Here is a 14,661-nt window from a genome sequence, read left to right as displayed (position 1 = left end):
ATATATTTAGAATATAAATATATTCATATATTTAGAATATAAATATATTCATATATTTAGAATACTGACTTCCAGTTCTTTTAATTAACACATGAATTAGCAGTCTGTATCATACTGTACACCCGTTGATAGACCAAGTGTTCACAATTGCCTATTTCTTACACTTGGCTTGTCTTGACTAAATGTCAGGCAAAATTCTCTCTTCCCCACTGCTCCTTGACCTTTGGCCTGTTCCCAAGTCTGAATAAACACTATAATACAACTCAATCCCCCTCTTTCCATAGCTTATCATTAGAATAATCTGACCAGAATGATATACATTTCCTCTCACACTGCACTGATCATACCATTTATTTACTCTCTCTCTTGCTTCCCCAACTTTTCGTGAAATATTTTTGTTAAAGTCTGCTCACTCCTCTTTATAAAATAACTATACCATCACAAATTATAAGTTATACCATCACAATTTACAATGCTGAATAAACTTTTGCTTTTAGAAATAAGACCCTATGTTAAATGTGTTTAGGCTAAATGATTCCAAGCATTTAAAAGTTAACTTGATAACATCACTTTAATCTGTGTGTTAGTAGCTCAGTCATGTCTGACTCTGCAACCCATGGACTGTAAAACGCCAGGCTTCTCTGTCCATGAGACTTCCCAGGCAAGAATATTGGAATGGGTTGCCATTTCCTCCTCCAGAGGTCATCCTAACCCAGGGATCGAACCTGGGTCCCCGGCATTGCAGGCAGATTCTTTATCATATGAGCAACTGTGGAAGCCCTTTACTGTGTGTACTAGGCAATAAGGTTCTTGCTGACATCAACTGCTCGCTTTAGAAATTTTCACATTCTAAAAATAACTGTAGCCTGACACTTCCATATATTTACAGTTCCTTCTTGGCAACTGACTTTCAGAAAAATGTCTGGTACACTATTTAAAAATCACAAATTCTTATTATAGACATTGTCAGGACTATCATGATGAGAAATACATGACCATTTCGTGAGGGCTGGAAAAACCAAGAAAACAAAATCAATAGTACATAAGGAGAGTGAATACTTTTGTTGTATTTTTCACAATCAAATCTGGACTTAAGGACATTTAGGTATATTGGATGTATTATCTGAGTCCCATCTCATTGCCTTAGGTAATGAAAAGGCCAGCTGTAGAACAAAGAATCAGTAAATATGTCACAGAGCACAAAGCTTGACCTGAAGGGAGTGCTTTTTCTATTCAGCAAGTCTCAGTTTGAGAAAAAAAAACATTTCAAAAAAGTTTCTGAGGGACAGAGTTTAATTAGCAGAAAATAACCTTGAGGTTTATACTGCGTTTAGAACAGCACCTTGGCAGATTGTTGTGGACATGAATGTCAGTTTATGATTGATGTTTATAAGAAAACTCTGAAATACGATATATGAATGAGAACTTTGTCATCTGGCTATGTATGGCAAGTTTTAGCTCTAAGAGTCATTCTTTATTCCCTAATGCTGAGAAAGCACATAACAAATTTCATGAGAATAAGTACATGAGTATAGTGAAAGATCTTATCAAAAAACCTATCTCCTTTTCAGAAGAGATTCTGGTTGAAAAAAAAATCCTTAATTATATATTTTATATCACAGAAATTAGTAGTTTGAAATTTAGTATGTCTTTTATTTTTAAGTGCATTGATATTTTGTAATGTGCCTATGACTTCACTCTTTCTAAATAGGATATCCACTTCAAATGCAACAATTTCAAAAACATATTTTTTTCATACACTACTTTTGAAAAGTAAAAATGGAGATTCCTGTCTAAAACAGTAATGCTTTACTGAATACTACAGATTTCATCTCACATTGTTCATGTGATATTGTAGGGAGCAATGTCGAAAGTATTTCTCATACCATGTTTTCCCAATCCAATTAGTGTGTCAAGAGACAGTTTTTTCTGAAACTAATATCCTCAAACATCTGGTAATTAGGCCAGGGACCCTATTAACTATAGAGTGTGCAATATGAATTGAGGTATGAGGATTTTCACCTATATCAGATGTTTTACTTATTGTTTTAAAACAAATTTGGCCCCAGAACATGACATAAAATACATGTATCTGAATTATGGAGAAGGAGGAAACAATTTCTTGGTTATAAAACAATGATTAGTGAAATGGTCTGAGAGCGTGGGCAAAGTGGAAGTCCAGAAAAAAAATTCTAATATAGGAAACAGGAAACAAATTTTAATCTAAAAAAACCAATTACTAGCTGTACAACTGAGAAAGTTACCCACTTTCCACAGAGAGGCTTTGAGGATCACTGAAGACAATGAATGTGAAAGTGACTTGAAAACAGAGATATAAGAAAAAGGACAAAGCATTTTTAGTATTTGACAGCCCATGTAGAAACCAGGCATAATCCAATGATCAATTTTATAAAGAATTTCTTGTACATTACCCAATAATTCATTTCAGTTTCTTAGTTTGCAGAAGTCTTTGTAAATTAAAGAAATCCTGCACCTAATTTTCTATAGATTTTAACCTCAGTGACTTATTCATACCCAAGGTTGCAAGTGGTAGATGGATAATTCATTGGTATTTGGGAAAAAAGACCACAGACTCCAGACAGAAAATTTTCTCTTGTGCATGAAGTAACAATATTAAATGACAAACATATTTACTATAGTAATGAATAATGAACTATTAATAACAATACCAACATAAAGTGAATAATCATGCATTCAGCTTGATGAATATGCATAAAATGAACACAACAACGTAATCACTGTCTATATCCAGAAAAAAAAATTCACAAAATGCAAAGGTCCCTTCGTGTCCTTTCGTAGTCTCTTGTGATTCCTCCTACACAAGTTAATTACTATTTTAGTTTCTAAATTCCTAGACTGACCTCATGCAGGATGTATACTTCAATGTCTAGATTCCTTCATCTAACATTTGCCTGAGATACACTCTGTATCTTTTTGTTGCTTTGGTGAAGAGGTTTATTTATTTTAACTAATAGTTTTCTATAATAATAGTTAAATAAAAGTTCATTCACTTTTCATTGGTAAGAATGCATCATCATTTATTTATCCATTGGACTACTTGGATTGCTTACAATTTGGTGTTGTTATGAATAATACTGCAATAACCACCCTAATGGGTTTCCCAGGTAGTACTAGTGGTAAAGAACTTGCCTCCCAATACAGAAAATTTAAGAGAGGCGAGTTCAATCCCTAGGTCAGGGAAGATCTCCTAGAGGAGGGCATGGCAACCCACTCCAGTATTTTTGCCTGGAGAATCCCATGGAAAGGGGAGCCTAGCGGGCTAGAGTCCATAGGGTCACAAAGAGTCAGACATGACTGAAGTGACTTAGCATGCAACCACCCTAATGGCAGAAAGCAAAGAGGATCTAAAGAGTCATTTGATGAAGGTGAAAGAGGAGAGTGAAAAAGCTGGCTTAAAACTCAACATTCAAAAAACTAAGTTCAAGGCATCTGGTTCCATCACTTCATGGCAAATAAATGGGGGAAAAGATGGAAACAGTGACGGATTTTATTTTCTTGGGCTCCAAAATCACTGCAGATGGTGACTGCAGCCATGAAATTCAAAGACACATGCTCCTTGGAAGAAAAGCTATGATAAACCTAGATAGTGTATTAAAAAGCAGAGACATCACTTTGCCGATAAAGGTCCATATAGTCAAAGCTATGGTTTTCCCTGTAGTCTTGTGAGAGTTGGACTATAACAAAGGACCAAAGAATTGGTGCTTTTGAACTGTGGTGCTGGAGAAGACTCTTGAGAGCACTTGGACAGCAAGGAAATCAAAATAGTCAATTGTAAAGGAAATCAGTCCTGAATATTCATTGGAAGGACTGATGTTGAAACTGAAGCTCTGATACTTTGGCCACCTGATGCAAAGAGCCAACTCTTTGGAAAAGATCCTGATGCTGGGAAAGACTGAAGGCAGGAGAAGGGGATGACTTAGCAAAAACAGCAACAACCAAGCATCCTTACATCTACCTGTATTTTGGGAGATACATTTGTGTCAGGAAAAGAACTAGAATACTAAAATATGCATATACTAATCTTTAATAGGTATTACTAGACATTTATTTTCAAATGACTACCAGCTTACATTATTATCACTGTTAAAGCTTTAATCTGTTGAAAATTTAATTAACAAAAACTTCAGTTAAATAGTTTGGAGACCAGAAGGGGGCGCTCTCATACCGTGTGACAATAGTAGAGCCCCACCCCCACCCCTCCGCCCCACCAACCCCGCAAAAGCAAGATGCTTCTTTCCTGACAAGGACTCAGCCGATGTGGAGCTTTTTTTTTTTTTTTCCCATTGTAGTCCTTCCAAATTCCTGTCCTTTCTATACAAAAGTGTTCTCCTTCCCTTGCCGTGCCAGGACTACTATGGGGGCTCCCCATGGATGCAGACCCTGATTTGCAGTTCTTCAATTTAGTATCTTCACTAATCCTAAATTTCTGAATAGATCATTTATTTTTATTTGCTGGTTGGTTTTAGGTCAATATTTCAGTGGCCTGTACAATAACCAGAACCCAAAAGGCTATAGGATTGGTGAGTAAACAGGTGTTGTACTGACAGTTTGGAGAAGGCAATGGCACCCCACTCCAGTACTCTTGCCTGGACAATCCCATGGACGGAGAAGCCTGGTAGGCTGCAGTCCATGGGGTCGCTAAGAGTTAGGCACGACTGAGAGACTTCACTTTCACTTTTCACTTTCATGCATTGGACAAGGAAATGGCTACCCACTCCAGTGTTCTTGCCTGGAGAATCCCAGGGACAGAGGAGCCTAATGAGCTGCAGTCTATGTGGTCGCACAGAGTCATACACGATTGAAGCGATTTAGCGTTGAGCTCATGGTACTTGCTACTTTTGTCACTAATACTGGAGCAGGAAGGTATGTCACCTGGACCAGAGCTCTTACCCTTTATTGTGTTTGAAGTTCTCCAGGCTTTACTTGGGGCCTATTTCAAAGTTTAGTTCTTTCTGGAGAAGGCCTTTTTCTGTATGTGAGTACTTATTAATACTTTGGTCTGATCTTAAAGTCAGATTGATTTAACCACAGTTGTCTTTCCATTCCTTTGGAAGTGGCCTGCTGCACTGAAACTGTGCCAGTTTAGCCACTGGTCCACTCCTTTGGAAAGGGCTATTCTCTGGCAACTGCCAAAAAGCCTTTGGCCTGGCTCCCCCAGAACCAAGCTGCTCCCCTAGAACTGACTGGTGGTAGCTTACAAGTTGTTTGAATTGAGGTGTTTGAGCTGTTTGAAAATTATTCTTTTACTCTAGAAATAAACCTCTGAGAAATGGGATCCCAGTTATCTAAATATTTGAGGACTCCCCCTCTACAGGGACTCTGGATGATTCTATGTTTAAAAACCATGGTCCTTACTCAAGCACATTTATAAGTAGTTGAACAGCCCTGACCAAATGTAATTTAGGATATCAATGGCCATTATGGGGAACTTTTGAAATCCTTAAATTTAATTTTCTAAGAGCCATAATGGAGTACAACAGCTCAAGAAAAAAATTTTTTAACTGAAAGGAATGCCTATTTCATTTGGTATTTTGAGACTTTCCAGTGTTATCAGGAGCCTAAAATTACCTTTTTGTAAAATAAGATTTTACAATTAACTGAGGGAATCAAATGTTTACAGAAAGATAAAATGGCTCCTGAAGGCTCAGGCTCTTTTTTCTTGGCTTCTTTGTCTCAGATTCTGCTTCCAGTGTCACCCATCTCTCCCTTGGCTCTCTGTAATCAGAATCAGCCTTTGACATCATCTTCTTCCTTTCCTTCTATAACACCTTCTCCTTCTCTGGACTATCACTTCCCCTGTACTTGCTAAACTCCCTTTTCTCTGAAGGTCTCTCCTCTCCCCTTTAAAATGGAGGCATTTGAGGATCCAGTGGTGAAACCATTAAATTTTTATATTCCTGGGACTTTAGTCATTATCTAAATTTTAGTCACAGTTTACACTGTGATTCATAATAAAAAATTTCCCCAAAGTAATCAATGATTCATTCAAATTCGCTGAAGAATTTAATATAGTCATTCAAACTTATTAACCTGGTTTCTCTGTCTCATATCGGTCAGTTCATATGCTTATTGATGAAGGTCAGGCCCAGCACCAGATGACAACTGCTAATTGGGAAAATCCTGAAAGGTCTATAGAATTACAACTGGAAGACCAGCGAGCCCGCTAATTTATATATGATCAGGCTTGGGAAATTTCTGGGTGACTTCATTGAACAAGTCCTAGGGTTTTTCCAAGACTGTTAATTAGAGAAAAATTCAAGCTTGATCACAAAAATTCACTGAATCTGTTCATGACTATTACAATTAATGAGATTGTTTTTAAAGAAAATTCTGGTCTTTCTTTAGATGTGGGTTTCACCCAGTTATCTTTTAACTCTGTTTATTAATATGCTAAACCAGGACTTTTCTCTTCTAATAAAAGGAGCTAGGATAAAATGGAAAATTGTATGTACTGCAGAGTTAGTTCATCTAGTAAACCAGCTCTTTCACACTCTAGGCGAGTCACCTAAAAAGGAGATTACAAAATTTCTTAATTGTCAACTCCAGCAAATTAAGCCTCCTAAATTGGAATCCAGAATGTTCCTAGTTTCTGTTATTGTTGTAAAGCTCCAGGACATGGGAAAAGAAATTGTCACACATTTAGCCACTTTAGCCCTCTAACCAGTATGTCCAGTATTTCCACAATTCTTAATGACTGGGCTCTAAGGAACTACAGGGGCTCTTCCTAACCCCACCTCTAATACTGGTTTGGAGAAACATTTTTGTGGACTGGGGCTGAATCTCTTCCAGTGGGAAATGACACCCGAGCCACACTGTCAGTGATTAGTGCCTCTGCTGTAAAACAGTTCCTGCCTCAAAGTACTAAAACAGTTGAAATATTGGGGATCTCCAATGAACTTCAAGAGGTTCTTTTATCTGAACTTACTCCCTATATTTTAGATGATTTGAAACATACACAAGCTTTTTCTTCATAATTCCCCAATGAGTATCCATTTATTAGAATGAGGCTACTTAAGAGAATTATCATGGCAGAATTTATGTCTCCCAAAAGGAAAAAAAAATCTAGAAACTGACAGCAATCATCAAAGTAACTGACCATGTGAATTAAATGACACTTTGCTCTGTCTCTGACAGTCCTAGAGCTGAATTTGGAAACATTGATTGTTTGTCCCTATTGAATCAACTACCAACTTCCTTATGAGTGAAATTTTCAACTGATATTAGCAAAATTCACAGTGCACCTCTCTTCCAGATTGAAATAGATCCCTCAAAACTTCTTTCTTCAGTTCAGTTCAGTCGCTCAGTCGTGTCTGACTCTTTGTGACCCCATGGACTGCAGCATGCCAGGCCTCCCTGTCCATCACCAACTCCTGGAGTTTGCTCAAACTCATGTCCATTGAGTCAGTGATACCATCCAACCATCTCATCCTCTGTCATCCCCTTCTCCTCCCACCTTCAATCTTTCCCAGCAACAGGGTCTTTACAAATGAGTCAGTTCTTGCCATCAGGTGGCCAAAATATTGGAGTTTCAGCATCAGTCCTTCCAATGAACATTCTGGACTGATTTCCTTTAGGATGGACTGGTTGGATCTCCTTGCAGTCCAAGGGACTCTCAAGAGTCTCCTCCAACACCACAGTTCAAAAGCATCAATTCTTCGGTGCTCAGCTTTCTTTGTAGTCAAACTCTCACATCCATACATAACTACTGGAAAAACCATAGCCTTGACTAGGTGGATCTTTGTTGCCAAAGTAATGTCTTTGCTTTTGAATATGCTATCTAGGTTGATCATGACTGTTCTTCCAAGGAGTAAGCGTCTTTTAATTTCATGGCTCCAGTTACCATCTGCAGTGATTTTTGGAGCCCCCCCAAAATAGTCTGACACTGTTTTCCCATCTATTTGACATGAAGTGATGGGACCAGATGCCATGACCTTCGTTTTCTGAATCTTGAGCTTTAAGCCATCTTTTTCACTCCCTCTTTCACTTTCATCAAAAGGTTCTTTAGTTCCTCTTCACTTTCTGCCATAGGGTGGTGTCATCTGCATTTCTGAGATTATTGATATTTCTCCCGGCAATCTTGATTCCAGCTTGTGCTTCTTCCAGCCCAGCATTTCTCATGATGTACTCTGCATATAAGTTAAATAAACAGGGTGACAATATACAGCCTTGACGTACTCCTTTTCCTATTTGGAACCAGTCTGTTGTTCCATGTCCAGTTCTAACTGTTGCTTCCTGACCTGCATATAGGTTTCCCAAGAGGCAGGTCAGGTGGTCTGGTGTTCCCATCTTTTTCAGAATTTTCTACAGTTTATTGTGATCCACAAAGTCAAAGGCTTTGGCATAGTCACTAAAATAGAAATAGGTGTTTTTCTGGAACTCTCTTGCTTTTTTAATGATCCAACATATGTTGATCTCTGGTTCCTCTGCCTTTTTCTAATACCAGCATGAACTTCTGGAAGTTCACGGTTCACGTATTGCTGAAGCCTGGCTTGCAGAACTTTGAGAATTACTTTACTAGCATGTGAGATGAGTGCAATTGTGTGGTAGTTTGAGCATTCTTTGCATTGCCTTTCTTTGGGATTGGAATGAAAACTGGCCTTTTCCAGTCCTGTGGCCACTGCTGAGTTTTCCAAATTTGCTGGCATATTGAGTGCAGCACTTTCACAGCATCATCTTTTAGGATGTGAAATAGCTCAACTGGGATTCCATCACCTCCACTAGCTTTATTTGTAGTGATACTTCCTAAGGCCCACTTGACTTCACATTCCAGGATATCTGGCTCTTGGTGAGTGATCACACCTTTGTGATTATCTGGGTTGTGAAGATCTTTTTTGTACACTTCTTCTATGTATTCTTGCCACTTCTTCTTAATATCTTCTGCTTCAGTTAGGTCATTACTATTTCTGTCCTTTATCGAGCCCATCTTTTCATGAAATGTTCCCTTGGTATCTCTAATTTTCTTGAAGAGCTCTCTAGTCTTTCCCATTCTGTTGTTTTCCTCTATTTCTTTGTTTCCCCAAAGCCAAAACTAAGTGCCAACTGCAAGATTTTCTTGGGTTACTTGGCTACTGCCAAAATCGGATTCCAAATTTCTCATTTATGGCCAAATTTCCATATGTTATATTCAATTATAAGAACCCTGACCCAAGTTTATGGACCTTATATCCAGTGGATATAAAATTTAAATTGGCCTCTATGTTCAGGAATTACTGGATGCAATACCTGCTAGTTTAGCTATTATTTGGCTATTATTAAGATTCAGAGCTGTACTTCCTTGTAGTTAAGAATACACCTGCCAGTGCAAGGGATATCAATTTGAACCCTGGTCTGGGAAGATTCCACAAGAAGGGGCGCAACAAAGCCCGAGCACCTGAACACCTGAAGCCATGTGCCTAGAGCCCATGCTCAACAACAAGAGAAGCCACTGCAATGAGAAGCCTGTGCACCGCATGAAGAGTAACCCCCACTCACCACAAGCAGAGAAAGTTCGCCTGCAGCAACAAAGACCCAGAGCAGCCAAAAATAAACAAAAAAGATTCAGAGGCATTCTAAACTTGACTCTGACACTAAGGGAAGTCACCTTGCTAATAATATTTCCACAAGAAATGCTGCCATTACAGGGATCAATAGGAACCAAATCTCTGTTATGATCCAAAGAGATATTTCCCCAAATGCTAAAAACTGGCTAGCAAAGCCCAACAGTTGGTCTCAGAAAAGGAAAAGCAAGAGTTTTAATTCAACAATGGCTGGTTTGATAAAAAGAGTGTCCTGGTTTGGACCGATGAATAACTGTAAAATTCTCACTCCTCTCCATAGTACATACATCTAGACGCTGATATACTGATAAAATAATAGCATTCATAAACCAATATTGGTGAGAGACATTAACAAGAAATGTAACAACAAGGTTTGTTAATGTTAACAAACATTAACAATTAATAAGCAAAATGCCTACTTCATTTGTCCCATTTGTCCGAAGTACCACCCAGAAAAGCATGGATCTATACCTCCTGGATATTTTAAATTGTCTGATGGACCATTTGAAGACTCAGGAATGGGAAATGTATTTCATACAACTTTCTCCATCTCATGGATATAAATATATTTTAGTCATGATCTGTATGTTTTCACACTGGACTGAAGCCTTCTCTTGGAGACAGGCAATTACCTCTTCTGTGGTTAAAGTCTTTTTAGGAAAGATAACCCCTACCTGGAGAATGCCTCTTAAACTTCATAGTGCTTGAAGGAGCCCTTTGAATAGCTAGGTGTTTCAACAAGTCTGTGCTGTTTGGCTGCTTTTACAATTTCACTGTGCTTACCACCCTCAGTTTTCTCATCTAGTTGAACACAAATGGCATTATTATGAACCAATTGGCAAAATTTGTAGAGGCTTTTCTAGTACCTTGTCCAAAAGCATTGCTGCTGGTTCTTCTTAATCTCATATCTAATCCCTTTTGGAACTCAGAAAACTCTTACTTTTTGAGATAGTCACACAATGCACAACAAACTTGGTTTCTCTTTCTCTGGATCCACAACTGATAAAAGGAGAGATACTCCAAGATTGCAAAGGTCTTATTGTTTCAACTAAAAATAACCATGCTTTGGCAGAATGATCTTTTCATAGGAGACAAAGAGCTTAAACATCTCACCTTATAAATGGACTGGAGTGGGGTGCCATTGCCTTCTCCGTTATAAATGGAAGATTTCATCTATTAGAAAAAGAAAATGAAAATGAAAGCGTTAGCCACTCAGTCAGGTCCAACTCTCTGTGACCCAGCAGACTGCAGCCTGACAGGCCTCTCTGTCCACGGGGATTCTCCAGGCGAGAATACTGGACTGGGTTGCCATTTTCTTTTTCAGGGGATCTCACCGACCCAGGGATGGAACCCAGGTCTCCTAAATCTCCTGCAGTCTGAACCACCAGGGAAGTTTCATCTATTAGAAAAGACACCTCCAAAAGAACTCTTTATCCTCACTGGAGAGGCCCCATCAAGCACTGCTAACCGAACGCTGGGCTGCCCTACTCTAAGGAATGGACTCTTGGATACATGAGACACATCTAAGGAAAGCATCAAACCCTGACTGGATTTGCATGTTATCTGGTAACCAAAAAACAAAGATTTCCTGGAATTAAAGCAGATAGCATCTGAGGAGACAGCATTCCCAAGATATCTGGATAAAGCTTAGTGGAAGTCTGTCACTAAAGCTTTCATAATGACATAAAGCTTCAGCTGATCTTCAATGTCTATGACCTTGATAACATAGTGAAGCAACAGTAGAAAAAAGGGAAAAAGGAAGTTAAATCAAAGTGTGCATTGTTTTGCAGGAACTAAACATTAAGTTGCAGAAAGTTCTAGACACTAGATGTTCTGTTAAGTTATATTATAGTCCAGTCAACAAGATAGGACAGTGCACATAGAAAGCCACGCATCTACTTACTTGTGGTTTTTGGCAACCTAGAGTAACCTTTGCATAATCCTTGTCTCATTATAATGACCCGCTTCCCCTTTCATGAATATGCATGCCACATAGGCTTAAAGCTGAAGTTCCAATACTCTGGCCACCTGATGTGAAGAGCTGACTCATTGGAAAAGACCCTGATGCTGGGAAAGATTGAGGGCAGAAGGAAAAGGGAACGACAGGGGATGAGATGGTTGGATGGTATCACAACTCAATGAACATGAGTTTGAGCAATCTCCAGGAGATGGTGAAGGACAGGGAAGCCCGGTGTGCTGCAGTCCATGGGGTCACAAGGAGTGGGGCACAATATAGTGACTGAACAACAACCATTAGGCTTAAAATCCTCCCTATTCAGCTATTCAGGGAGACAGTGCTTTGACAACTTTTTCCCTGTCTCCTTATGTGTCACAAGTAACAAATGCTTCCACTTTAATCAAAAGCACTTGGTGTGTTCATAGACTATGTACTCTAAGCAACGGACCCACTGTTTTCTGAAAACTATAAATTCTAGATTAAAACACCTGAAAGTTCTCCCTCTTATCCTTCCTTGTTACTCAAATGTGACCTCAATAAGTTTTTAATCCATGCACTTTCCCTCTGAGTAGAAACACACCAGGAAAGGTCCTTTCTGACATTGAGGGACAAAGCTGCTGAAACTAGGAAACTGGACTGCTGATCAATGATGCTTTCAGAGAAAAAGTTTGATCAAAAGAGGAAAATATATGAAAAAATTAATAGACACTTCATTTAATAGAGCTGGGAAACAAGTTCATATGTCCTGTTGACAGCAACAGAGCCCAACAAGAAGAAAGACTCTTCTTTCCTGGCAAGGACTCAGCCAACAAAAAGTAAGGCTGACTTTCTTTGTTTACTATCAGCCTTTCAACTTTCGTCTCCTCTCTATAAAAGCATTCTCTTTCCCTTGCCCTGTGGTAACTTGCACTTGGAACTCCATGTTTGTAGATGCTGATCTTTGCAATTTTCTGTTGATCCCAAATAAATTCATGCCTGTTGGGAAAATATCTGGCATCTATTTATTTTAGGTCAACATTATCATTACTAGATTTTTAACTACACTTACTTTTTTAGGGCTTCCCTCGTGGTTCAGACGTAAAGAATTGGACTACAATGTGGGAAACCTGTGTTCGATCCTGGGTTGGGAAGATCCCCTGGAGGAGGGCATGGCAACACACTCCAGTATTCTTGCCTGGAGAATCTCCATGGACAGAGGAGGCTGGTGGGCTACGGACCATGGGGTCACAAAGAGTAGGACATGACTGAGCGGCTAAGCACAGCACACATTTTATACAAATAAATATAAAAATAGATGAATGGAATACATGGAAACTGATAACTGTACTAGATTACGGGAGAAGATGCTTTATTTTTCGGAAGTATAGCTTGATGCATTTAGAAAAAAATGAGCTATAATATACTTAACTTTCAAATGGTTCATGATAAAGTGATTTGGAAAATAGTAGCCATAAGCGATGAGGGTAATGATTATGTGAGATTCTCTGTACTATTCTTAAAGCTTCACTGTAGATTTGTAGTTATTTCCAACTAAAAATTTAGAAATTCTTTATATGTAATTAGTCACATTAGTATATTAAGGAATTTCAAGAAAGCCAAAATAAAATAATTTTTATAAAATTTAAGACATTTGTGAAAGACAAATACTGTATATTAACACATATATATGGAATTTAGAAAAATAGTACCAATGATCCTACATGCAGGGCAGCAAAGGAGACACAGATATAAAGAACAGACTTTTGGACTCAGTGGGAGAAGACAGGGGTGAGATAATTTGAGAGAATAGCTTTGAAACACGTATATTACCATATGTAAAATAGTTGACCAGGGCGAGTTTGATACATGAAGCAGGGTACCCAGAGGGACGGGGTAGGGAGGGAGATGGGAGGGGGTTCAGGATGAGGGGGACAGATGTATACATGTGGCTGATTAATGTTGTTGTATGGCAAAAAAATCACAATATTGGAAAGTAATTATTCTCCAATTAAAATAAATCAATTAAAAAATACTCATTTACAATTTAAAATTCTTAGCAAAATAAAAGTAAAAGGGAGCATCTTCAGTCTGATAAATAACATCTTATAAACTATCTTCAAGAAAAATTTTAATTTTAAATCAATTATAGTGAGTTTTAATTTACATAAAAATGAAGAAAAAATTTTAATAAGATTTAACAAATGCATATTCTCATGTAACCACCACTATCATCAACATGTAAAATATTTTTATCATTTCAAATTATTTCCTGGTTCCCTTCCCCAACTAATTGCAATATTGTTGTCTAGTTTTACATTACCACCAGAACATTTTCAGGTCTCATATCCTATCCAACACTTGAGAAGTGTTTATTAAAGTAATGCTGAAACCTTAGGTAAGAATAGCTTAGTCTGAGGTTTTCTTGCCAGGAGATGCTTCTGAATTCCCTGCCCAGGTGGCCCAGTGGGTTTAACCAGGGTATAGTTAGCCTGGTAAATCCAGAATCTTTGCTACTAGAATGAATGGAATTGACTTGGAGAGGGGGATACAAGCCCATGGCTGGTGGTGGTAATCTACCTATGCTGTATACGTCCAGACTGTTGTCTTTTCCTTTTATAATGCAAGTGCCTGACTTAAACTTTGATTGCTTAAACATTCACTTCAAGGAAGTATCTGCTGGTGTATTGGCTAATTTTGATAACTGACCTTTTGGATTGCTTTTTTTCTCCTCCTGCTCTTTAAATTCCTCCTTTTACTTATGTTTTACATTTACCAATAAAGAGTGATGCCAGAACTCCCAGAACCTCAGCTTTGACTCCAATAAAAGCAGAAGCCTAAGCCTGCTTGCTTGCCCTCTCTCTCACCTCACATCTCTTTGTGTCCCCAGATATATCTGTAATTTCCAGATAAGTAATATGCATTTTTTCTCAAAATTTCTTGATGTTTAAGGCTGAGGGTGTTTTTCAATCATAAGAACCATGAGGGCCACTTAGTTATGGACAGGCTGAGACCATCACACAAAGCAGTGTAATTTGCAAGCTTAATTAGGAACAAACAGAGCAGACCCCCAGATCTGCTAACCAGAGCTTACAATCTAAGTTGGCAAATGTGTAAACCAGCCAGAAATTTAATGATGAGAACCTGCAT

Source organism: Oryx dammah, unplaced genomic scaffold (assembly GCF_014754425.2).
Source record: "Oryx dammah isolate SB20612 unplaced genomic scaffold, SCBI_Odam_1.1 HiC_scaffold_22, whole genome shotgun sequence".
Taxonomy (NCBI): domain Eukaryota; kingdom Metazoa; phylum Chordata; class Mammalia; order Artiodactyla; family Bovidae; genus Oryx; species Oryx dammah.
Note: the sequence above shows the minus strand (reverse complement) of the source record.